Here is a 24,662-nt window from a genome sequence, read left to right as displayed (position 1 = left end):
GTTCCTGCTGCTGTTCTACCCATTTTTGTCCCTGCTCAATTTAATATGATTTCATCTGTCAGATTTTGGGGGGAGGGGGGAGGATTCTGTCTTCTTATTTGCCTATAAAGTACAGCATAGAAGTAGGATCTGTATTAACAGTTTATCATAGTGAAGGGTTTTTTTACATAGCAAGGCTTCACTAAGAGCATAATTCTACTCTCCTTACTCATGAAACACAGCCACTGAAGTTAATCCAAGTTTACACTGATTAGAGACTGCGGGATTTGACCTCTATAACTTCATTATGAGCATGGATGTAGTTTTCAAAACATGCACAGTTTTATCCATAAGATAAGTCCACAGACAGCAGCATTAAGAATTGCTCTCACAAGGCATTTCCATTTGTCATGTGACTCATTCCGGGCATTTTTCTGATGAAGACCTGGCAAATGATGTATGTGATTGTCTGAAGCATAAAATCAAACTGTCACTTTTTTCCCTTTAGTTAATGCAGCATCCTATGTTGCCCAAATAAGAATGTGCATTAAGTGATGGGGACATCAGATCCATACTCTCTTTCTCAACATTCCTCTTTCATCAGTTTGACTGTACAACCAACATCCGCATCCATAAGATTTCCTATGCTCTCAGCCTCCTTGACAGTGTTCATGTACCTGTTCAATTCTATTTGAGAGAGAAACTTCCAGTGATTGCACTTTTTCAGCACTTCTATACATGATGGGGGAGGTTCCTCAATCAATAAATCTATTTTTATAGTAACTGTAATAATAATAGGCTAAATCAACTGAACCAAACCCCCAACAACCTCTTGATATTGTCAAGCAAAATGATCTACTGTCAGCTAATTGCCACTGAGGAGTAAGCCAACATCAACCTTCCTCAAGTCTGTGGTTACTGGGGTTAAATTCACCCACATAACCTTTTCACGATTCATTGATCCTTCATCTACATAAATGACTAGTGCTTGGTGGCAGGCAAAATTAGCACGACATCATAAAGACTAACTTGTGCATGAATAGCATAATTATACAGAACCATCGACATTCATCTATGGATTATGTAGCATTTATTGTTCACTTTTATTAAATTTCTTAAAATCCGCTGTGTCATGCTCGCATTGATCTTGGCCCTCTATTCCACAGGCAGCCAAACTTAGGCTTGCTCCTACAAAGACTGTGGCTTTTGGTTGTACCTCCCTGAATTAAGGCTGCTGGGGTCTGGGTTGGCCACTGAAACAAGCTTAGGGCAGCTCTGAAGGCTGCCTTTAATTGTGTCCAAACTGACATGGTCTTCATGGGCCATACACAGCTAGGGAGTAGATAGCGTATGAGTGTCCCAGTTGCACTGCCAGCCCCAAAACAGCCCTGTCCTGGGGCTGCCGTGGGGTGCACATCTCTGTGCCTGGTGCCTACATGAGTAGTACTCATTAACGTGCTTTACAGTTTAAAAAAAAAACAAAACTGTTGCTTGGAGCTGGCAAATTCAATGTAAATGGGCAACAGGAACAATGAATCAGGCCCCATTTGAGTGTTTAGGAATTATGTTGTTCTGTCTTGCCATCTGAAGAGCCATCCATCAGAGAGCTCAAAAGAACTCTTGCCTTCTGCTCAATTTTCTTCTTTACCAAGGGGAACAGGGCCAATAATTATGCTTCCCTTACCAACAGCATAGATAAACCAGAAAAGCAATGCCTCGTTGCTACATATTTTTCCTTCCCATATTCCCTTTCTTTCTGCACTGCTCCCTTCCCACCTACCCTAGTCTAATTACATTCTCTCTTTGTTTTTAAGTAAAGTTGAAAGAATGCACACACCAATCCCTAATTTGGCAGTGGCGTCTATTCAGTTCTTAGATAAGCAGAAAAATCTTCCTATTTCTTTGATCTTTTGAGCAAGAGATAAAGATTTTTTTTATATCTTTGCTTTATGAGTAATTTTCAGCCATTTTGGCGGGAAAGGGTTCTTATTTCTCTCTTTTTTTGGAAGGAATGTGTTTTCCCAGTATTTGTAAAGGCTTAAATTGATTAATAAATTAATAGGTGCCAATTAGCATTTCAGTGCCTTTCACTTGGAATTGGCAGTGATTGCGTACAGAAACAGTAGACCAGGAAGTGTTAGGTTACTTGATTAAGCATCATCAGCTCCCACAAATTCCTTATGTCCGGAGTTATGTTGGAGTATAAAAGGAGAACAACTGCCCAGGAATCTCATTCAAGAACCTGTACACATTTACTTTATAATAGGTGGAGTACCAATGCAATAGTAGACCAATTGCCTTTATGCAGTATTTTTAACCCCCCTGGACTGCAAAGCACTCTACAGTGCATGGATCTGATCCTGAGATGTGCTGAGTGAAGGCAAATTTGTAACATTGGGGCATTGCTTTTCAGCTAGCTGCGCTATGGACAAGGGAATCACAATAGTTAGGAAAGTTCAACAATTTAGCAAAAGGCCAGCCAGTGAGATCTTTTGAGCCTTCTAATTGGTAACTTTACAGAAAGACAGGACAGCGTTGATCCTAAATGCTCACTGAGAGTTGCATTTGCTTGGCCCCTCCCAGAGTCTCCCACTAGAATCACTGCATCCACTGCCAAAATTCAGCCACCTATAAGAAGGAAGGCAGAGGAGAGGCCGGTGGTAGCAATGGGAGAATGGACATATTGATTAGGGACAATGGTTAGAATCCCAGGGAATCTTTAATATTGGTGGTGAGGGGGATCTTCAATGCCCATTGTGACAAAGTTCCTCCTCTACCTTGGTGGGTCCTGTGCTTATTGGCAGATTTGCTCACCTCAATGATCTTCCCCACAGTCTGGGTCAACTCCACCTGTGTCTGATCAGGAGTTGGGAGGTTTGGGGGGAACCCGGGCCCGCCCTCTACTCCGGGTTCCAGCCCAGGGCCCTGTGGATTGCAGCTGTCTATAGTGCCTGCTGTAACAGCTGCATGACAGCTACAACTCCCTGGGCTACTTCCCCATGGCCTCCTCCAAACACCTTCTTTATCCTCACCACAGGACCTTCCTCCTGGTGTTTGATAATGCTTGTACTCCTTGGTCCTCCAGCAGCACACTCTCAGCTCCTTACGCCTCTTGCTCCCAGCTCCTCACACGCACACCACAAACTGAAGTGAGCTCCTTTTTAAACCCAGGTGCCCTGATTAGCCTGCTTTGATTGGCTGCAGGTGTTCTAATCAGCCTGTCTGCCTTAATTAGTTCTAGCAGGTTCCTGATTGCTCTAGTGCAGTCCCAGCTCTGGTGACTCAGGGAACAGAAAACTACTCATACAGTGACCAGTATATTTGCCCTCTACCAGACTCCTGGGACGTCCTCCAGGAGATTGTCGAACGGCACTTCCTGGTGGACGTCTGGCGCGACCACCACCCGGATGACGTCTCGACGTTCACCTTTGTCCGGGTGGAGGCCCATCGGTCGCGCCACTCCCGGCTGGACCGCATTTACCTGTCACGTTTCCACCTTTCACGAGCCCACTCCTCCAGCGTTCGGCCGGCCCCCTTTTCGGATCACCACCTTGCCACCGTGACGGCCTCTCTCTGCGCGGAGAGGCCGGGGCCGGCCTATTGGCATTTTAATAATAGTTTGCTGGAGGATGCGGGCTTTGTGGCGTCCTTCCGGGAGTTCTGGCTGGCCTGGCGAGGGCAGAGGCGCGCCTTTCCTTCGGCGCGGCGATGGTGGGACCTGGGGAAGGTGCGCGCCCGGCTCTTTTGCCGCAACTACACCCGGGGCGCCAGCCGACGGAGGGATGTGGCGATAGAGCGGTTGGAACGGGAGGTTTTGAAGCTGGAGAGGCGTCTGGCCGCCAGCCCCGAGGATCCATCCCTCTGCGGAGCGTGCCGGGAGAAGCGGGAGGAGCTCCGGGCCCTCGAGGATCATCGAGCCCGGGGTGCCTTTGTTCGATCCCGCATCCGCCTCCTTCGGGAGATGGATCGCGGCTCCCGCTTCTTCTACGCCCTGGAGAAAAGGAGGGGGGCCAAAAAGCACGTCACCTGCCTCCTGGCGGAGGACGGCACCCCCCTCACGGATCCGGCGGAGATATGCGGGAGGGCCAGGGCCTTCTACGCGGCTCTTTTCTCCCCGGATCCGACCGATCCTGACGCTTGCAGAGTGCTCTGGGACGGACTCCCGATGGTCAGCGCGGGCGACCGGGACCGGCTAGAGCTGCCTCTCACTCTGGCCGAGTTCTCGGAAGCCCTCCGTCGCATGCCCACCAATAAATCTCCGGGCATGGACGGGCTGACCGTGGAGTTCTACCGCGTGTTCTGGGACGTCCTCGGCCCAGACCTAGTCACCGTCTGGGCCGAGTCTTTGCGGGGCGGGGTCCTCCCTCTCTCGTGCAGGCGAGCCGTGCTCGCCTTATTGCCGAAGAGGGGGGACCTCCGCGATTTATGGAATTGGCGTCCCATCTCGCTCCTCAGCACGGACTACATAATCGTTGCGAAGGCCATCTCGATGCGGCTAGGGTCCGTGCTGGCGGACGTGGTCCACCCAGACCAGACCTACACCGTCCCGGGCCGCACGATCTTTGATAATCTGTATCTGGTCCGGGACCTTCTGGAATTAGGGTGTAGGGATGGTCTGTCGTTCGCCCTCTTGTCCCTGGATCAGGAGAAGGCGTTCGACAGGGTGGACCACGGGTATCTCCTGGGCACTCTGCAAGCGTTCGGCTTCGGACCCCAGTTTGTGGTTTTTCTCCAGGTGCTGTACGCTTCCGCGGAGTGTCTGGTCAGGCTCAACTGGACCCTGACCGAGCCGGTCAGCTTCGGGCGAGGAGTGCGGCAGGGGTGTCCCCTCTCGGGTCAGCTGTACGCTCTGGCGATCGAGCCCTTCCTCTGTCTCCTCCGTCGGAGGATGACGGGGTTGGTGCTCCGGGAGCCGGAGCTGCAGCTGGTCCTGTCGGCATACGCCGATGATGTGCTCCTCGTGGTCCAGGACCCAGGCGACTTGGCGCGGGTGGAGGCTTGCCAGGCCATTTATTCGGCGGCCTCTTCCGCCCGGGTCAACTGGGTCAAGAGCTCTGGCCTGGTGGTAGGGGACGGGTGGCAGGCGAGCTCCCTCCCACCCGCGCTTCAGGCCATCCGGTGGAGCACGGGTCCGCTGCTCTATCTCGGCGTTTACCTTTCTGCCACGCATCTGTCTCCGCCGGAGAACTGGCATGGTTTAGAGGGCGGGGTGTGGGCGCGGCTCTGGAAATGGACAGGACTACTCCGGTGCCTCTCTCTTCGAGGGAGGATGCTGGTGTTGAATCAATTAGTCCTGTCCATGCTCTGGTACCGGCTCAACACCCTGGTCCCGGCCCCGGATTTCCTGGCCAACCTCCGGACGGCGGTTCTGGAGTTCTTCTGGCCAGGAACGCACTGGGTCTCTGCAGGGGTCCTCCACTTGCCCCTGGAGGAGGGGGGGCAGGGCCTGAAGTGCCTGCGCACTCAGGTCCACGTCTTCCGCCTCCAGGCCCTGCAGAGGCTCCTGTATGGTGTGGGTAGTCCGGCGTGGAGCGTATTGGCGCACACCTTCCTCCGCCGCTTCCGAGGGCTCCGATACGACCGGCAGCTCTTTTATCTCCATCCAAGAGGTCTTCCGCGAGACCTCTCTGGGCTGCCGGTCTTCTACCAAGACCTCCTCCGGACCTGGAAGCTCTTTTCAACGACCAGGTCCGTGGCGGCCACCGTGGGGGTCGATCTCCTCGCGGAGCCCCTGCTACATAACCCCCAGCTCCGTGTGCAGGTGGCGGAGTCCCCCGCGGTGCGCCAGAGGCTGGTCTTGGCAGGAGTCACCAGGGTCGGAGACCTCCTGGACTACGACCGGGGAGACTGGCTGGATTCCCTGACGCTCGCTCAGCGCATGGGGCTCTCCAGCCCTCGTACCCCCCGGCGCGTACTTCAGGAGGTGAAGGCTGCTTTACTGCCCGCTGCTCGGGCCTACCTCGACCGGGTCCTGCAAGAGGGCATGCCCCGCCCACCTTCCACCCCGGGCCCTGTGGACCTTTTTATCGGGCCCCTGCCCCGTGGACCCAATCACCCCCCTCGCCCTTTCACTGCGAGCCGGCTGCCTGATCTGCAGCCGGTTCTGTTCCAGACCACGCCAAGAAAACATCTGTACACGCTCGTGCTCCACACGCTTCACTACCTCACCCTCGCGTCCCGCCCCGATACAAAATGGCGGGACCTCCTGCCACCTCTCGAGGGTGAGGGGCCCCGGTGGGTCAGCCTATATTCTGCCCTAGTCCTGAGGCCCGCCGGGGATGTCAGTTGGCGGCTCCTTCACGGGGCCGTGAGCACGGGCGTGTACTTGGCGCGGTTTACCCCTGTCTCCGACACCTGCCCCTTCTGCGGTGTGAAGGAGACCCTGGCGCATGTTTATTTAGAGTGTGCCAGGTTGCAGCCCCTGTTCCGGCTCCTCTTGGCTCTCCTCTTACGTTTTTGGTTGCACTTTTCCCCTCACCTGTTTATCTATGCACTCCCCATCCGTGGCCCCACGAAGTCGCGGGATCTCCTTGTCAACCTCCTCTTGGCCCTGGCCAAACTGGCCATCTACAAAACCAGGGAGAGGAGGTTGGCCGACGGGATTTCCTGTGACTGTGGGGCCTATTTCCGATCCTCTGTCCGTTCACGCATCCGGGCAGAGTTCCTCTGGGCGGCGTCCACTGGCTCCCTTGACGCCTTCGAGGAGCAGTGGGCATTGTCCGGGGTTCTCTGCTCGGTGTCCCCATCAGGTTCCCTTCGTTTAGCCCTATGACCCCACTCCCGATCCTGTTTTTTTCATTTGTTGTCCCCCGTAATTAGTTGGTATCACAGACCTGTGGATCCTCCCCTTAGGCTGGGGGGAGTCCTTTAGCAGTGGGCGGGCTTAGCCCGCCCACTTCCTGGATGCCAAATAGGACCAGACTCCTGTACCCCCCTGGTCTGGGTCTGTCACACCATGTAGCAGGACCTTAGCTTTTCAGGTCTCACTCAGAAAACACACATATACACACACACAAACTCCAACCCCAAAGTAAAATGATTGAAACTTAATGTACATATCTTAAAAGGAAGAAGTGAAGAGTGATCCCAGCAAAGACTTCAAAGCTGCGGTTCTAAGGAATATAGGTATTTCAGTCCTGATGCTTAGACCAGTAAGCCATGCTTCTGGCACTGAGAATTTAATCCATTTACAGAATTTGTATCTGAATCCAAATTTATCTAGGGCATTAAAAAAGATAATCCTATCTTACGCTGTCAAAGTCCTTTCTGGCATTAAATGGAATAGCAACTGTTTGGTAGTTGTCTGCAGGTTGATATTCATGAAGATCAGAGAGAATCTCCTGATTTTATTTAAGTATCTTCTTGCAATAAATTCCACTTTGTTTGGATGTACTGAACCGGGAAGAATATTTTCAAGTCTCATAGCTAGTGTTTTTGTGAATAATTTAGCGTCTATACTGTTTTTATCTTATTTTCATCATTACTTTCATCATATATTACTTAAGACAGTGGCTCTCAACCAGGGGTACACATACCCCTGGGGTACGCAGAGGTCTTCCAGGGGGTACATCAACTCATCTAGGTATTTGCCTAGTTTTACAACAGGCTGCATAAAAAGAACTAGCAAAGTCAGTGCAAACTAAAATTTCGTACTGACAATGACTTGTTTATACTGCTCTATATACAATACACTGAAATGTAAGTACAATTTTATATTCCAAATGATTTGTTTTATAATTATCTGGTAAAATGAGAAAGTAAGCAATTTTTCAGTAGTAGTGTGCTGTGACACTTTTGTATTTTTATGTCTGATTTTGTAAGCAAGTAGTTTTTAAGAGAGGTGTAACTTGGGGATATCCAAGACAAATTAGACTCCTGAAAGGGGTATAGTAGTCTGGAAAGGTTGAGAGCCACTGACTTAAGACAACTTAAAAGGAACAAGTATGTATTATGTAGCACATAGCGTGTGAAAGAGCACTACAAAGTGCAATAATTTATCCGCTATAGAGTTCTTGGGGGATATTTTATTGGGATGTTTGTTTTGGCAAGGTAGTTGAATTTTTAGAGAACCTACTGATTTTTCTGTTATATATTTCATTTATGGGCTACAGAATGCAACATAGCTGTGCGAAGAAAGTGTCTACATCCAGGATTATACATATAATTATTATAACTGTGACAGGAAGGAAAACGAATTTCAGAGGAAGACACTGTATATTACAGAGAGAAAATAATTGCAAATGGAGTATCAATGTCAGTTGGTCACAGTCAAGAATTTCTTTCATCTTTTAGAAAGGATAAGAGATGATATATACATAAGCAAATAAAAACAGATTAACTTTGATTATAAGATCAGGAGATTCTATTTACTTGAGTGGACAGGGCATTGTTGTCATGCCTGTACACTGGTCTTCTCAACAAAATCCCTCTGCTGCTCCATTTGTGTTTGATCCTAGTCATTTAAAAGGAAGGGGACAGTCTAAGGTAGATTTGTTTTGGTGACCAAGGCCACCCCCTTCCTGGTACCAACAGGCACCAATGACTCTGGGGATGCTTGGAAAGCCAAGATGAGAACAAACACATTACAGAGAAGTAGTGAGGGTAGCCACAGATTGGCAGATGGATCCTTTTAGACCACTAGCATGCTGTAAGACAAAATTGTCCTGCTCTCAAATTAGAATCCCTCCAGAAATCAATGAATCTACCACTGAGACATAAAAAGCTGTAGAATAAAAGGGAAGGTGCATGTTGTGAGTTCAATCCTTGAGGGGGACACTTAGGAATCTGGGGCAAAATCAGTACTTGGTCCTGCTAGTGAAGGCAGGGGGCTGGACTCAATGACCTTTCAGGGTCCCTTCCAGTTCTGTGAGATAGGTATATCTCCATATATAAATATATAATATATATGTCCCTATTAAACATAAAATATGGGAATTAAGGCTGAACCATAAGAAACAGGAACAGCAGTTTTTGGACTGTATCCAGGAGACCTTTTGTCTTGTCTATTTGGGATGGGAGCAATGTGATAGAATGCATTCAGATCACCAGAATAAATGTTTCCACAATCCATTGGTTGGTGGTCATACTGGCGTAGGCCTCAAATACAAAAAAAATGCAGAGTCCCCTTGATCAAACTGTGATTTATCTGAGATTCACCTGAGGCTTGTGGTAATAGGAAGGGTGGAGCTGTGGTATCCTTTCACAAAAGAGTCCTAAGGGAAAACAATAGCCTCATCAGAGCCCTACCTGGGAAGACCTGCGCTTAGCTGTGAACTTCTTCTCTTTCCTCTAGTGAAGCAGCTGGAGTTTGCTCAGTTTTGTGGAGTTTGATGCTGTCAAATGGGGCTTGGATGGGATGTGATCTGGAGTTGGAATCTGCATTTCATCATTGGAGACCAATGTTACCTTGTCACCAAGCACAGAACAGAACATAAGTACAAGCAAGTTATATTGCATGATTCATCAAGCATACAAGAAGTAGGGGAAGGACAGCAAATCTTCATGAAGGGTACTCAAGAACTTACTGTTCGGCTCTTGCCCTTGCCAGTGCTGAAGCCTGATGCATCCACAATAAAGAGTTTGAGCCATGGCATGTGAGACAAATCCCAGAACATCCAGACTGGGAGCTGTGGATAAAATAGATTTTTCTGTGTTAAAAGAAAACGCTGAAGCTTTTAATGGGTGCACTGGGGATTAAATTTGCTGCCTCCAAAAGTCTTTTGACTGCTGTAATCAAGATGTTGTCTAAATAAATGATCTTTTTTTCATTTGTAGAGACCTTAGGAAATGAATGACTGCTCTCATTACCATTGTAAAAACCCTTGAGGCAAAGTAAAGATCAAACAGCATTACCTTCCATTAATGCCGCATTTCTTTCCAGGAGATGCTTTGTTATGTTTTTAAATAAAGTACTTTGGAATACTAATAAACACTTTGTTTATGAGATAGTAGTTCAAAACTCCCCACCGTGCTATTCTTTACCTGTTATTTTTGCCTGGCCAGTACATTAGGTTGGGGAAATCCTGGGGTTTAAGCAGAGCTTTATCCAACTTGACAAGCAACTGTTAACACCCAGCACCAGTGATATGCACTTGGGTCTGCTCCGCCATTAGGGTTGACAGAAAAATGTGTTAAGTGACAGGACTCTGCTTCTTAAATGGGCTTCAGAGAATCCCATTCAATAGATTTCAAAACAGTCTAACATCCTTAACAAAGGGAGTCACTGTATCAGCAACTTTCTACTGCTTTCCTGAGCACACAGTCCTCTTCTCAAAGCTTTGAATCTTTCTGCTTTCTATTGGGGATCATTTCCTTGTTCATCAGAAAGTGAACACCCGCTATAGTCTTTGTGTAGTAAGGCAGTGACAGAGCCCTCCTCATCTACACTGTATTTATAATTGTTTCAGAAGATGGTGGATGGGCACCATCAGCCCATCAGAGAAAGTTCCAAAGATAAAATGGAAGCTAAAACATTAAACAGAAAAAAGGTGATGATTGCCACAGACTGACACATGTACTCTCTTAGCAGTTCAACACGCAGTTGAGAAAAAATTGTCCTGTTCTCAAATGATGTAGTCTGTTCCTACCCCTGTATAATGTGTGGAAATCCACTGCTTGCGCTGGAGTGGATTATTCTAGAAGAGTCACAAATAGAGTTATATGGAGGATGGAAAGTCTGTTTCATGAAATATTTTGAAATTTTGAAATTTGTTCTCATTCCAATTCGGAACTAAATCTGAACATTTCAAAATTCTCCATGAAAGAATTTTTTTTTAAATGTTTGGGATCGATTGAAACATTTTAGTTCCAAAAATCTGTATATTTTTATATTGTTAATTTTCTAATATATTTAAACCAAAAAAACCATTAAAACAAAATCACTTCAAAATTAAAAGTCTTAATGTTTCCTTCCAAAATGTCAAAATGCAACATTTCAAAATTGTCAGAACTTTTTTTTCCATGGCTGTTCTCCAAAATGAAATTATTTTTATTTTGCAAAGCCTTTCTTCAACAGAACTGCACTTTCTGATGGAACTTGGTTTTCTTCCAGTTTTTCCAAGCAGCTTTAATCACAAGCTTTCTGGGAGAACCCTACCTGACCATTTAAAAAGCTCGATGATATGCCAGGGGAGAAAAATAATATGCCTTCTTCACAAATGATAACATAATATAAATGTTAATAAATACAAAAGGGTCGATATTTTCAAGAGTAATTAGTGATTTTAGATGCCAAACTTGAGACAGGGTTCTGATTTCAGAGAGTGCTAAGCACCCACCCTCTGAAAAGACCCGAGCCCCATTTAAAGATAGAAGCATCCCAAATCATTAGTCACTTTTGCAAATGTTGGCCCAGGTGATTACGTACAGGTATTTCACAAATGGCCCCGTTTATTGTTTATTATTGCTGGTGAGTTAGTAGTATCAAGAATGAAAAAAAAAGGTGAAATAAGGAAAGACCTTGGGAAAAAAGATAAAATTGGATCAGGATTATATAAGAATAGCATGAGACTAGGATGCAAATAGCCAGTTTCCATGTCTGAGTTCAATAAAACTTTTGTTCATATGATGAATTTCTCTGATTTTTTTTCCATTAGATAAGTGTCTTTCTTCCCAGACAAATAGATTTAGCTCACAGGGAGTTGAATGTGTCCTTTTAAAACATGAGAGCTAAGTGTTTGGAAAAAAAGTGTTTGGAAAAAAATTACTTAGCTTTAAATTTACTATTATAAGCAAACATTTTTTGGAAAATGTGACTTTACTTATCTTTAAGCACAGAGGAAAATACAGTGAGTGGGGGTTTCAGATCAGATATTCTCTGTTCATCAACATGACACCTAGAGAATTTGCTGGGAGAACTTACAGTATATGATTTATCTTAATGAAAGCCAGAATTAGTACCTAGATAAAAAGTATTTTCCACAAATATTATAAAAACAAAGTCAATCAACTTATAACCTTTCACATTTTTAGGCCTCGTTCATCCCTAAACGTGAAGGCTTCTGTATTAGACATGCTTGGGTTTAAAGATCATCCTGTGTAAACCAATTCATTACATTTCCATGCACAGAATTTGCTTTGAGAAAAATGCTTAATTTGGAAATCAAATTACACCCTCCTCCCTGGAGCAGCTGGCCCTTCAAGCCAATCTGGAGACGATCAGTAAAATGGGCCTGGAAGATTGTACAACATTCTCTTGTTGCATTCAGGTGCTATGTCTGGTCTGAGAAGAGACAGAAATTTTGCTATTCATACTTTATTTCTGACAAGTAGGAAAATGTCATGGAATGCTCCACAGTCCTGAATGTGTAATACACCAATATAATTCAAGAATGCAATACACCTGTTGAGGGTTTCAAGATAAATATCTACACAAGAAGAGGACATTTACTATCCTTTAACTTTGGTACGGAGCCAACATTTTTTTAATTTGGGGTATGGAATCTGAAATCTTGAGGTGCCTGCAACCTGCCTACAAATGGCTAAATCTCCTGAATCACAAATCTTAAATGTGGGATGGCAATATAAGACATTGGGAATATCAGAGGGAAAAGATCATATCATTACACCATTGTACTCTTATGGAAACCATTGTACTCTTTCCCCACTCCCACTCCCAAACTGTGGTTCTGATTCTCCTGCAGCATGAATAACTTATACTGATGGTCCATGGGGGATGCTCATAGCTCCAAAGGGAGATTTGGGGCACTGTAGTACTAAGTGCTGTACAAAAACTTGGGAAAAAACAGCCCTTCCCACTGAAAGTTTACAAATTAAACTGAAAGAAGATGCAAGGAGTGAGTGTAATGAGCAACAGGAGTGAAGCAGGAGGGAGGAAGAAAAAGACAGGAAGTGAGACCCAATCTACACAACAAAACCCATCCATGAGAAGGGAATATGCATACTCTGACTCAGAAGCTAGTCATTAAGGGCCGGATTGTGGCATTTAAATCACTAGCTACATTAGGTAAGGTGGCACTGACTGCAGCGGGTGCCTCCAAGGAATTCTTGCTGGCTCAGTCAGAATTCCTCCTAGGGCTTCATTTGAAGGGTATGCACTGGGCCAGCTCCATCCTCACCTCTATGCTATATTTCAAAACACACAAACTAAGTAGTTAGATAAAAACATAAAACACTCTTGCTGAAACATAACACTATTTTATTTCTTAGTACACAGAACGATAACACACAAGAACCCAAAAACAGAGAGAGCAAAGCAGGCTGCTCCCTAATGCAGAGAGGCACAACTCATCCCACCTCACTGTAGGCTGGCGGACTACAGACTCTGTAGGTTGCACTCTTCCCTACAGAGCGCTGTAGCCTGCAAGTAGAACACAGTCCTTGATATACCATAGGCCAGCTCTGGCCTCATCTAAACCCAACTGTCCCTGCTCAGGTTATGCCCAGACTCTTTGCAATGGTGCAAATGGGGAGGCAGGCTCCTTGCACACTCCCCTCTAGGTATGGCTACACCAGACTGTTCACACTCTAAATTTAAGTGTATAGAAGAAGCAAAAGAAGACAGTCAGTTTGGGGGAGGATTTCCTTCACTTACTTTCCTACTAGCAAATCACTATCAATCACCATAGTAGAAGATTTCATATGATACCTAACAAGAAAATTGACTATATAAAATATGTTTTGAAAACAAATCACTACTTTCCAAATCGCAGTTGGGTTCTCTCTTTCATTCAATATTTTATCTGGTCACTGCTTTAAATTTGTGTGCAGAAGCTGTTAGGGGGACTGCTTGCAAAGTTTGAGACAAATTAAAATGTGTTAGACTGTGCTGCTTAAATAAAGAGCCAGCTGTGCTTTGTAGGGAAGTGGTTCCTTGCCATCAACTTTTTTCAGTGGGACATTCAGTAATCAGCTATGGCATTCTTACTGCATCTCAGTGATTTATGGCTTTAATGGCAATATGGAAGAGGAGTGGGGCACTTCACATTGTTAAGTTGTAATAAAACTTTAAATGAACAGGCAGTGCTTACTTTTGCTTGAGTATCCCACTGGTCATTTATAAAGACTTTCAATTCTGCTTCATCGTTGTCCAGAGGCCAAGCATGTAAAATTTGAAAAAAATAAAGCATTGATAAAAGTATTTAATTCCCTTAAATTAGGTACAAAAACCAGCTTTCTGGATTAATTTAATATCACAGGTATTCTTAACAGTTTTTGATCCCATTTATGCAATGCTACTTTGTCTGGGCAAATTACATATATACACACAAGCAGTATTTAAGTCTAAATTAAAAGGAAGCTATCAATGGTTTTAGGTCAGCCTGATCCAGGATGAAATATTTCCCCTCCAAATACTAGCCATGAGGATGAAATTGAGGAGAAGAGCCAAGAAGTAAGAGCTAAGTAGATAAGGCAGACAAAGGGGTGGAGGCAAGGGGAATTAGCAAGACAGAAGCAAGAGGGAAGGAGATAGAAAGAAGAGACAGTCGAGGAGGCAGCAGGTAAGGATCAATAGGGGAGGAAGATGGAGAAGCTAAAGGAAAGTAAAGCAGAGGAAGAGCAACAAAGGCAAATCTATTTTAAAAAAATAACTAGTGATATTGGGGGGCCCAATTTGAAACACATGAAAAGGGCCCGATTTTCAGAGGGCAAGTGCTAAGCACCTCATAAAATCATGTCCCTTTAAGGTGTGTCAAGTTGGGCACCAAAAAAATGGAGGCGTCCAATATCATTAGTCCCTTTTGAAAACCTGGGCCTTATTCTTAACCAGTTGTTCAGGCCTTCCTCCCTCAGGCTCTTGGGGAGCCCAGGAGAGTTCACATCAGCCAACAGAGATTAAAGATCAGCAAATCAAACCTTAACTTCTGTGACCATAAACCTTGATGATGCTTTTGGGTTCGTGTCCTAGGATTGAGGACACTAGCATTAGATTGCTTTAAACCTTTCATAGACTATATGAGTAAGTTACAATGCACAACTGAGAGTTTTAGCTTTGAAGTCTGACATGGTCTCCTAGTTCAGAAGCAGAATTACGCTAGGTGCTCAGTAATGCTTAGAGCAACACATAAATTCAGTGTGGGGGCTCAAGGAAGGGGCCGGATCATTTTTTTCAAGGACAAACTCACCTGTCTCAGCTTCTCTCAACTTTAAAGCCTAAAACCAGTGTTAAGACAACTAAAGAGTTAAGCTACACATTACAGCATTAGTCTTTTCCTGGTATCATGCCCTTCAGTTGTATTAGACTCATTTCTTTTTGTCCAGCAATGTCAGCAACTAATCTGTCCTGATGAGCACAACAATAGGTTGTCACTTTAGAGATAAAACCAAGCAACCTGTACCACTATCAAGAGGAAATATCTTATTCTATACTTAACATAAGGCTGCACCTCCAGTTTCCCTTATCAAATGAAATTTATGTGACTGCAGCACAGGCTGATACTTGCTGATAAATAGTCCACAGCATCTGACAAAATCCTCTGCTTATCCTGGAGATTATGCTGGAAAATTAACAAATAGCTTCAGCTTGTTTTGGAGATAATACTTCTAAAAATAAACAGAATTATAGAGAGCAATCCAATTCTTAGCAAAGCTGTAGTTAAACTTTTTTTTAATGTTATGGATTGAAGGATAAACCACTTTTATTGTAAATTGAGAAAAAAACTGCCTTCCAGAGAATTTTAATCCAAACTATTTAAATTGGGCTGTCGGATTTTATGAAAAAAGAAAATTTAAGCTTCTTGAATTACACCTTGTTCATTCCTCAGGTATAATGAAAGCAGAGAATAAGGATGCATAGTTGTAGACAACTTTTCCAAAGATTTCCCAATGCTTTGGGCTCTAATAGATGTCCCGATTTCATAGGACAGTCCCAATATTCAGAGCTTTTTCTTATATAGGCACCTATTACCCCCATCCTTATTTTTTCACACTTGCTATCTGGTCATCCTAATCTTGAATAGACTACAAGATTAAATATAAATACAAATACATGGTCAAATCACAGTCACAGGGCAAACTAGGTTGACAATATGATGACAATATCTGACAAAAACAGATCGATGAGGTCCACACATACACATATATCAGGATCCTCCAGAATGTGAATGGAGCGCCTACCTGCTGGTTATCTGAATATAACTACTACACATTCATTTCTCTTAATGTGGTGAGTTTCACATGTGCTGCTAGGCATACAAGGTTTGCTGTCAATACACTGGATTTCTAAAACCGTATAAATTAGAGATGAAGATGGATCATCTAGTCTACTCTTTGTTAGAGAAGGATTGTTCTAAATCCCTAAAGTAAATTTTCTAGTGTTTGGCTCAGTCCCATTTTAAATGAGTGTGTTTATGTACACACACACACACACACACACCAAAACTGCTTCAAACAACTAAAATGGATGCTAGCCTAAACTGAGTAACTATGTATTCTTATTTCAGTAACCCATGTCCTTCCTCCTTATTCCCATTGCTAGTCTATAGGGTATCCTCATTTGTCTGGTAAATCCATCATTTTCATTGTAAGCTCTCAGGGCAGGGCATGTGTTCTCTGTGCAGCACCTACAAATATGCTAGGCTATAAAAATACATAAATTATAATTAGTTTGTGCTTAGCCAAGTCATACATATTTAGCTCTTTTAATCTTTGTTGTCTTCCCCCTAAAGCAGTTTATGTGTCAATGCATGCATGGTCCCATTGATTATACCTGTGCATTCCCTTGGCCTTCCAGTAAGTAGATCCTTCTTGCTCCAACAAAGGGAGCAGCTGGGAAAATACAGAGTCTCCCCACCAGGATATTCTGCCGTCTGCCCTGATGCACAGTAAGTACACAACATTTCTACTGTGTTTCAGCCCTCTGCAAATGCAGGAGCATTTTATGTCACCTTGGGACTGTAGTTATAATGACCAGAAACTACATTTGTTTATGACTACCCTGTAATAGAACAGTAAAGTTTACAATGTATATAGTGAAGCATCTTAGACTGTATGCATGATATGTCTGATATAAAATATTGTTAAGTCTGCACCAGTACAGACTTGTACTTATATTGTTAAGTCCGTACCAGCAAGTATTGTTACTTGCACAGATAATCAGTACATTTTTTTTAAAGAGTGTTGTTGTGGAAATAATTTGAGATATCAAAACAGGGCTGCAAATTCTAAAACTGTGAACAACAACAAAAAAATCACAAATCACATGCCATTCAGAAACATCTCATATGGAGGAAAATGTTGTCATAGCAGTATAAGGAGATACACATTTCTTTGGCAAATGCTGGTGCTAAAAACATTCCTAGAAAAAAAATCATTCTTGTCTGACTCTGATTAGCTGTACAACAATAAATAAAACTGCATGTCAGCACAAGTCTGCTGAATCAGCAGAAAGAGTCAGTAGACTTCTTTCCAGGAACCATAGACAATAAAATTTACTGCAACATTTGATAGCCATATTACAAGCATTTTAATTCACCATCTTTTGCAGGTAGTTTCCAAAGTATTCTGCAATCCAATCCAGTCAAGCAAGTAATGTTTTCATGATGACTAACATTTATCGTGTATTTAATCTTTGTTACCCAACTCTGTGTATATATATCTTCCTACTGTTTTAGCGCACAAAAGCTTATGTCCAAATAAATTTGTTAGTCTCTAAGGCGCCACAAATACTCCTGTTCTTTTTGCTGATACAGGTTGACACGGTTACCACTCTGAAACCAATCATTATTATAATATTTAAAGTATAATAAAACTGTTCATCTACTCTGCTTTAGTTTATTGTGCAAGCCACAGGATACAGATATTAAAGTCAACCAGAAGTTATATCTTTTTCAGACTAAGGTATAATGTTACAAACTTCTCAAGCAACATACTGTAAAGCTGTCCAAGACAAGGTTAACAGTCACAGTTTCTTAGCATAAAATATATTGCAGATAATCAGGCTAATAAGGTCACATTAATGGAAGCTGGATAAGAAGAACTGGCATTAGTTAGCATTTTAGTCAACATAAATTTAACAATTAGGAAGAGAAGACAATTAAAGAATCTGACATATGCCTCTCAATTACCCTTCATTAGGAGCCGCACTCCGTTTACTGATTTATTAATGGGGGAAATATTTCATTATGAAATTACGGCCACATAAACTAGCATCTTCTTGGACTAAAAATTCATAGCTCATTTTCAGCTTCTCACTCTACCCATAGGGGGATCTCTTTATATCTAAAATACTTTATTTTAATATTACTCTGATGCATCGCATACCTGCCTGTGAACCAGTAGTGGGAATTTCACAATATCATCTAAGCATCTCATTGAAAAGAATGAAATGACCGCAGGAATCTTAAAACCCCTCCTACAGTTGAGCTTTCAGCACTGTACAAAGTTACTGCTTATCTCCCTCCTCCCTTCTCAGTTATTCTGAGGTCTATAATATAAATTCTCTCTTTATAAAATAAAACTGACCATACACAGCATGTTTTCTTCTCAAGAACAATCATAAAGAGATACATTGTGCTGATTTGAACTGTGATCTTAACTTGGGCTAAGTATAAAATACCAATGCCCCTGTTTTCTCCATCTGTAGCAGCTTTAACCCATAGAAAGCTGAGTAATGTCCTTGGGATGGGTGGGGAGGTTAATAGTAGATGCTGCGCTGGAGGCAGAAAATATTTCTCTAGCCCCAAGTAACTATGTCATGGTGGTACTTTTAGGAAGGGTGAATCCTAAAATTGAGAGATCCTTACTTACCATGTTGAATAGTCCAGGTCATAACTGAAGTCAATGAGAGTATTTCTGAAGTAAGGTATAACTTAATAAGAGTAAGGGAATCTTTTGGAAAACCTCTGCACTTTGTATTGTGAATCTGACATGAATTGTCAGAAGCATGCCTGCTGCCATTTCCTGACCCTCATCCACCAGCTGGAAACAAGCAGGGAGAAGATGTGTCTCCTCATGAGATCAGCCAAAGGGTAGCTAGGACTGGTATGGATGTTAGCAACATGTCACAGCAGGGAGGTGTGGCCAGTGACTCAGCAATTCTGATGAGGCGCATGAGACCACCAGCACACAAGAGACAGGAAATCTTTTGCCACTTAATGGATGTATTGTAAGGAGGCTCTCGAGGTGTGGGGGACATCCCATTTTGTTCAGAAGAGGGGAAAAGACAAATCAAAAAGTAATATTTGTGAGGTTTCAATGATGGGGAAAAGAAGAGTGGCATCTAATACCCCAGAGAGAAATCACACAACCTCAGAAGGATTTACATCATCTTTTAAGTTCTAGTAACCATAACATTCTCAATCATAAGAAAGTATGAGCTGCAATGCTTTGAACTGTAATAAAGAAAAATAAAATAAAATTAGAATTCAGAGCATTCAGCTTGGTCTAGTGCAGGAATAGGACTTCCAGAAATCAGAGACAATACTGCTGATAGTGATGTCATTCAAAACGGCACCCTGAACAATTGTGGTTTGCACTAAGGATGAGGTGAGCCAATTAATCTGCATGTAGGTAGATAATGAATTGTTATGATTAAAATTTACATATAGCTTACAAACATTAAAGTGCTAAACTGTTTATGTTGACTTGGTTTTAATTACGCTTACTTTAGGCTAGAAAACTTAGTTCAACTGATGTCCAATTCTGAGGGATGCTGAGAGCCTCCTCCAGTGATGTATTGAAATTCATCAACTCCTTTGAGCAAATCAGAACTTGGAAAATATTTCCAAAGGGACTGATTATGTGATACATAGATTTTCACCTTTGGATCAATGTATTGGAGACAATGTTTTATTTCAGAAGGTGAAGAAAACAACTTCTTGTTGTAGGGGAGAGGCTATTCTAGATTTGATGTTGACAAATAAGGAAGAACTGGTTGAGAATTTGAAAGTGGAAGGCGGCTTGGGTAAAAGTGACCATGAAATGATAGAGTTCATGATTCCAAGGAATGGTAGGAGGGAGAACAATAAAATAAAAACAACGGGTTTCATGAAGGCAGATTTTAGCAAATTCAAGGAGTTGGTTGGTAAGATTCCATGGGAAGCAAGTCTAAGGAGAAGAACAATTACAGACAGTTAGCTGTTTTTCAAAGAGGACATTATTACAGGTGCAAGAGCAAACTACCCCACTGCATAGGAAAGATAGGAAGTATGGCAAGAGACCACGCTGGCTTAAGAGTCATACAAAAAGTGGAAACTAGGTCAAATTACAAAGGATAAATATAACAAACAAATATGTAGAGACAAAATGTAGAAAGGCCAAGGCACAAAATGAGATCAATCTAGCTAGAGTAATAAAGGGTAACAGGAAAACATTCTACAAATACATTAGAAGCAAGAGGAAGACCAAGGACACGGTTGACTCGTTACTCAAGGAGGGGGAAAAACAATAACAGAAAATGTGGAAATAGCAAAGATGCTTACTGACTTCTTCGTTTCTGTTTTCACCAAGAAGGTTGGTGGTGATTCAATGTCTAACATAGTGAATGTCAGTGAAAATGAAGTAGGATTAGAGGCTAAAATAGGGAAAGAACAAGTTAAAAATTACTTAGACAAGTTAGATGTCTTCAGGTCACCAGGGCCTGATGAAATACATCCTAGAATACCCCAGAAGCTGACTGAGGAGATATCTGAGCCATTAGCAATTATCTTTGAAAAGTCATGGAAGATGGGCAATATTCCAGATGACTGGAAGAGGAAAAACATAGTGCCAATCTATAAAAAGGGAAATAAGGACAACCAGGGGAATTACAGACCAGTCACAGCTTAAGTTCAGTATGGGAAAGATAATGGAGCAAATAATTAAGCAATCAATTTGCAAACATCTAGAAGATAATAAGGTGATAAGTGACAGTCAGCATGGATTTGTCAATAACAAATCATGTCAAACCAACCTGATAGCTTTCTTTGACAGGGTAACAAGCTTTGTGGATGGGGGGAAGCAGTAGACAGGGTATATCTTGACTTTAGTAAAGCTTTTAATACTATCGTGCATGACCGTCTCATAAACAAACTGGGTAAATGCAACCTAGATGGAGCTACTATAAGGTGGGTGCATAACTGGTTGGAAAACCATTTCCAGAAAGTAGTTATCAGTGGCTCACAGTCATGCTGGAAGGGCATAATGAGAGGGGTCCTGCAGGGATCAGTTCTGGGTCTGGTTCTGTTCAATATCTTTGTCAGTGATTTAGATAAAAGCATAGAGAGTACACTTATAAAGTTTGCGGATTATACCAAGCCAAGAGGGGTTGCAAGTGCTTTGGAGGATAGGATTATAATTCATAATGATCTGGACAAACTGGAGAAATGGTCAGAAATAAATAGGATGAAATTCAATAAGGACAAATTCAAAGTACTCCACTTAGGAAGGAACAATCAGTTGCAGACATATAAAGTGGGAAATGACTGCCTAGAAAGGAGTACTGCAAAGAGAGAGATCTGGGGGTCATAGTGGACCACAAGCTAAATATCAGTCAACAATGTAACACTGTTGCAAAAAAAAGCAAACATCATTCTGGGATGTGTTAGCAGGAGTGTTGTAAGCAAGACATGAGGAGTAATTTTTCCACTGTACTCCACGCTTATTAGGCCTTAACTGGAGTAATCCAGTTCTCAGCGCCACATTTCAGATAAGATGTGGAAAAATTGGAGAAAGTCCAGAGAAGAGCAACAAAAATTATTAAAGGTCTAGAAAACATGACCTATGAGGGAAGATTGAAAAAAATTGATTTGTTTAGTCTGGAGAAGAGAAGACAGAGGGGACATGATAACAGTTTTCAAGTACATAAAAGGTTGTTACAAAGAGGAGGAAGAAAAATTGTTTGTCTTAACCTCTGAGGATAGGATGAGAAGCAATGGGCTTAAATTTCAGCAAGGGAGGTGTGGATTGGACATTAGGAAAAACTTCCTAACTGGCAGGGTGGTTAAGCACTGGAATAAATTGTCTAGAGAGGTTGTGGAATCTCCATCATTGGAGATTTTTAAGAGCAGGTTCGATAAACACCTGTCAGGGATGGTCTAGATAATATTTAGTTCTGCCATGACTGCAGGGGACTGGACTAGATGACCTCTCAAGCTCTCTTCCAGTCCTATGAATCTATGATTCTATGATAAAGAATTAGATGGTTTTGCCTTTGAGTGACGTATGAAAAATGCCTACTGAGGACAAATACTGTACATCAAGAATAGTAGGAAACCTATTGCAGAATAAGTCCACCCTGCCCTGAATGCATAATCTTTTAACTATATAAAAACTATAGCCTCATTAGATACCAAACAGCATAAAAACTGTTAATGTGACATTGGCATGGCACCCATAGAAAGAAGCACAACAAGCACTCTTAAAATGAGGTAGATATACTGTATATAAAGGCAATGGCACCTTTGGACCAGGAAGCCAAGAGGATTATGTGCAGCAGGAATGTACAGTAATTGTCCATTCTGTTAGGTCTACTGAATTACACCAGGGGTTCCAACCTAACCTGTGTGTCAGAGCCCTGGAATATGCCAGTGTAGAGGGGAAGTTTTGATGTGCAGGCCAAGGAGGAGCAGTTGAATCTTTGTGTCCAGGCACATATAAGTATAACAGCCTTGGCGGGACTGTGGCTGGTACTACAATCCACTACTACATATCTGTATTTCAAACTAACACCTAGCCACTAGAAGCTATATACAGTGCTATAATATGACTAATTATATTTTCAGATTTTTCTCCCCTTGCTATTGCTGTCACCAGAGCTCAGCTAACTACTGTGCTTTGTAGTTTATATAGGAAAGCCCAGATTCCCCATGCAATATTTTATTGTACACTGTCAGGCAGCTCTAAATAATTTTATTTCAAACCTTAAATTTATAAATCTAATGAAAAATAAGACCAGGAGGAAGGGGGACAAATAATGATTCAATAAGGGTTTAACCCTTTGTAAAGTCCTAACAAGAGAATTAAAATAACACCGACGTGGTGTTTTTCCATTATTCTATATCGCTCCGAATGCTAGCACTGCATTTGTTCACTAGAACTATTAAATATGGTGGTTTGTTGGTGCATTATTGTTTCACTGGAAGCCAAAAAGAGACTAAGAGAATGTTTTGCGCTCTCTAAACTCTAGTAAAATAGTCCATACCCGGTATTCCTGTAGAAGATATACAACTCAGAAAGGAGATCCACTTTTATTTATTTTATTTTTAATAAGAGAGAAAAACCTAACATACTGGCAGTAAAACTAATTCCAAGGGTTAATTGTATGTTGTGAATTTTGGAAAATTTATTCTGCTATGAACGACAGTAGATCAGAAAAGGGAGAGAGACACAATTAATCGAGTTAACTCTTCTGATTATTACCCATTTTTCAACAATAGCATCTTCTAGTCTGTATTTTTCTTTTCAATTCAGAGTTACAATCTAGGAAACTATTCTGCCTTCACTTTTAAGTAATTGAAGTGAGAAGAGCTATATTACTCTACGTCCATTATTGTATGAATTTCTGACAAGAGTTAGAATTTGACTATAATGGTGATTTACACATTTAATCCTCTTGTGAAAGGTGATGGATCTGAAACATATAAATTTGACCTTGGCTATTTTAAACCTAAGTCCTGATCCAATGCTGCACTCAACATGCATCATCATAATCCTATGACCCAGCAATGTACCAGAAGATAAACGTAGTATGTCAATAATAAAGAAATCCATAATATGTATTTAGAGATATGCTCAGACTTTAAACACCATATCCCTGAATTTTCAGAAAGCTAGGACACAGCTTCAAGCTTTGAAACAGTAGCTTAGCTCTAATATTTTCTATGAGCTCTACTGCAGTATAGCTGATGAACAGAATGGATCCTGAAACTGAAGGACTGAGCTACAGGATATTAATTCTCTGGAAATGCCCTCTCCCACACCAAAACCATAAGGTGTTTACACTGAGCACTCTGGTCTATGTGCTTCAGCTTCAGTCTCATCTGGTCAGGCTAACTTCATGTACTAATTGGCCTTGCTGATCCAACAAAGAACCTAAGCATGAGAATTCTCTCACTGATTTCAACATCACGAATTTAAAACTTATGCATGTATTTCTATGGGCTCAGCAGTTTGCTGTATCGAGGCCTAAATCTATGCAGGTGGCAGCCATAGTGAGTCATTTGTTGACAAATCTCATGGCCATTGCAGTCACTTTCTCTTTCTGGTTGTATGTTTGCTTTAATGTTGATTTAGCTGTTTTGCATTTTATTTGAAAATTATGAAATATAATAATTTATAGATCTGAATGGAGACTGGCATGGACACTAAATGCACGTCTGTAGAGGTGGCAACTGGCCATCTTTAGTGGAAAGCCCTCAGTTCTGGGATTCACTGATGGTGGTATGGTCCTAGATTCTTCCTCTGCACTTCAGAGCCCCATTCTCATCTACACAGGAATAACACACAGGGGTGAAACTCATGAATCCTCCTACTTATTCTTCCCTATTGGGGAAGGAAGCAGTTTGCCATCACCCCAGCTCCGAAGAAACTGTGGGATACGCCTCACTTTGGAAGACGCAGAGGGTTTCTTCCTACTAAACCAGCAGGCCCCCAAGATCCATTAAGGTCTCTGGGAATCTGCCAAAGGCAAGGGACACTTTCACTCATGCCTTTTCCTTCTGCACTGTTGCCTGGCCATTCTGGCTTCTGCTTAACCCTAGACAGTGAGGATCCTGCAAGAGCTGTGGGTGCAGAAGAACCATCTAGTG

General features: G+C 42.6%; 1 long non-coding RNA gene across 1 annotated transcript in view; it reads right to left on the bottom strand.

Annotated features, from left to right (window-relative positions):
* Window positions 1-9,260: 9,260 nt before the first annotated feature.
* Window positions 9,261-24,662, bottom strand: part of LOC123364841 — a 169,658-nt gene continuing 154,256 nt past the window's right edge. The window contains exons 2-3 of the long non-coding RNA XR_006577298.1: window positions 9,504-9,605; window positions 9,261-9,384 (exon numbers count right to left, since the gene is read on the bottom strand). This is a non-coding gene — a long non-coding RNA (uncharacterized LOC123364841). The remainder of the gene's footprint in view (window positions 9,385-9,503; window positions 9,606-24,662) is intronic.

Source organism: Mauremys mutica, chromosome 2 (assembly GCF_020497125.1).
Source record: "Mauremys mutica isolate MM-2020 ecotype Southern chromosome 2, ASM2049712v1, whole genome shotgun sequence".
Classification (NCBI taxonomy): domain Eukaryota; kingdom Metazoa; phylum Chordata; order Testudines; family Geoemydidae; genus Mauremys; species Mauremys mutica.
The sequence above is the reverse complement of the archived record's forward strand: the minus strand, read 5'-3'. Positions and strand labels throughout refer to the sequence as shown.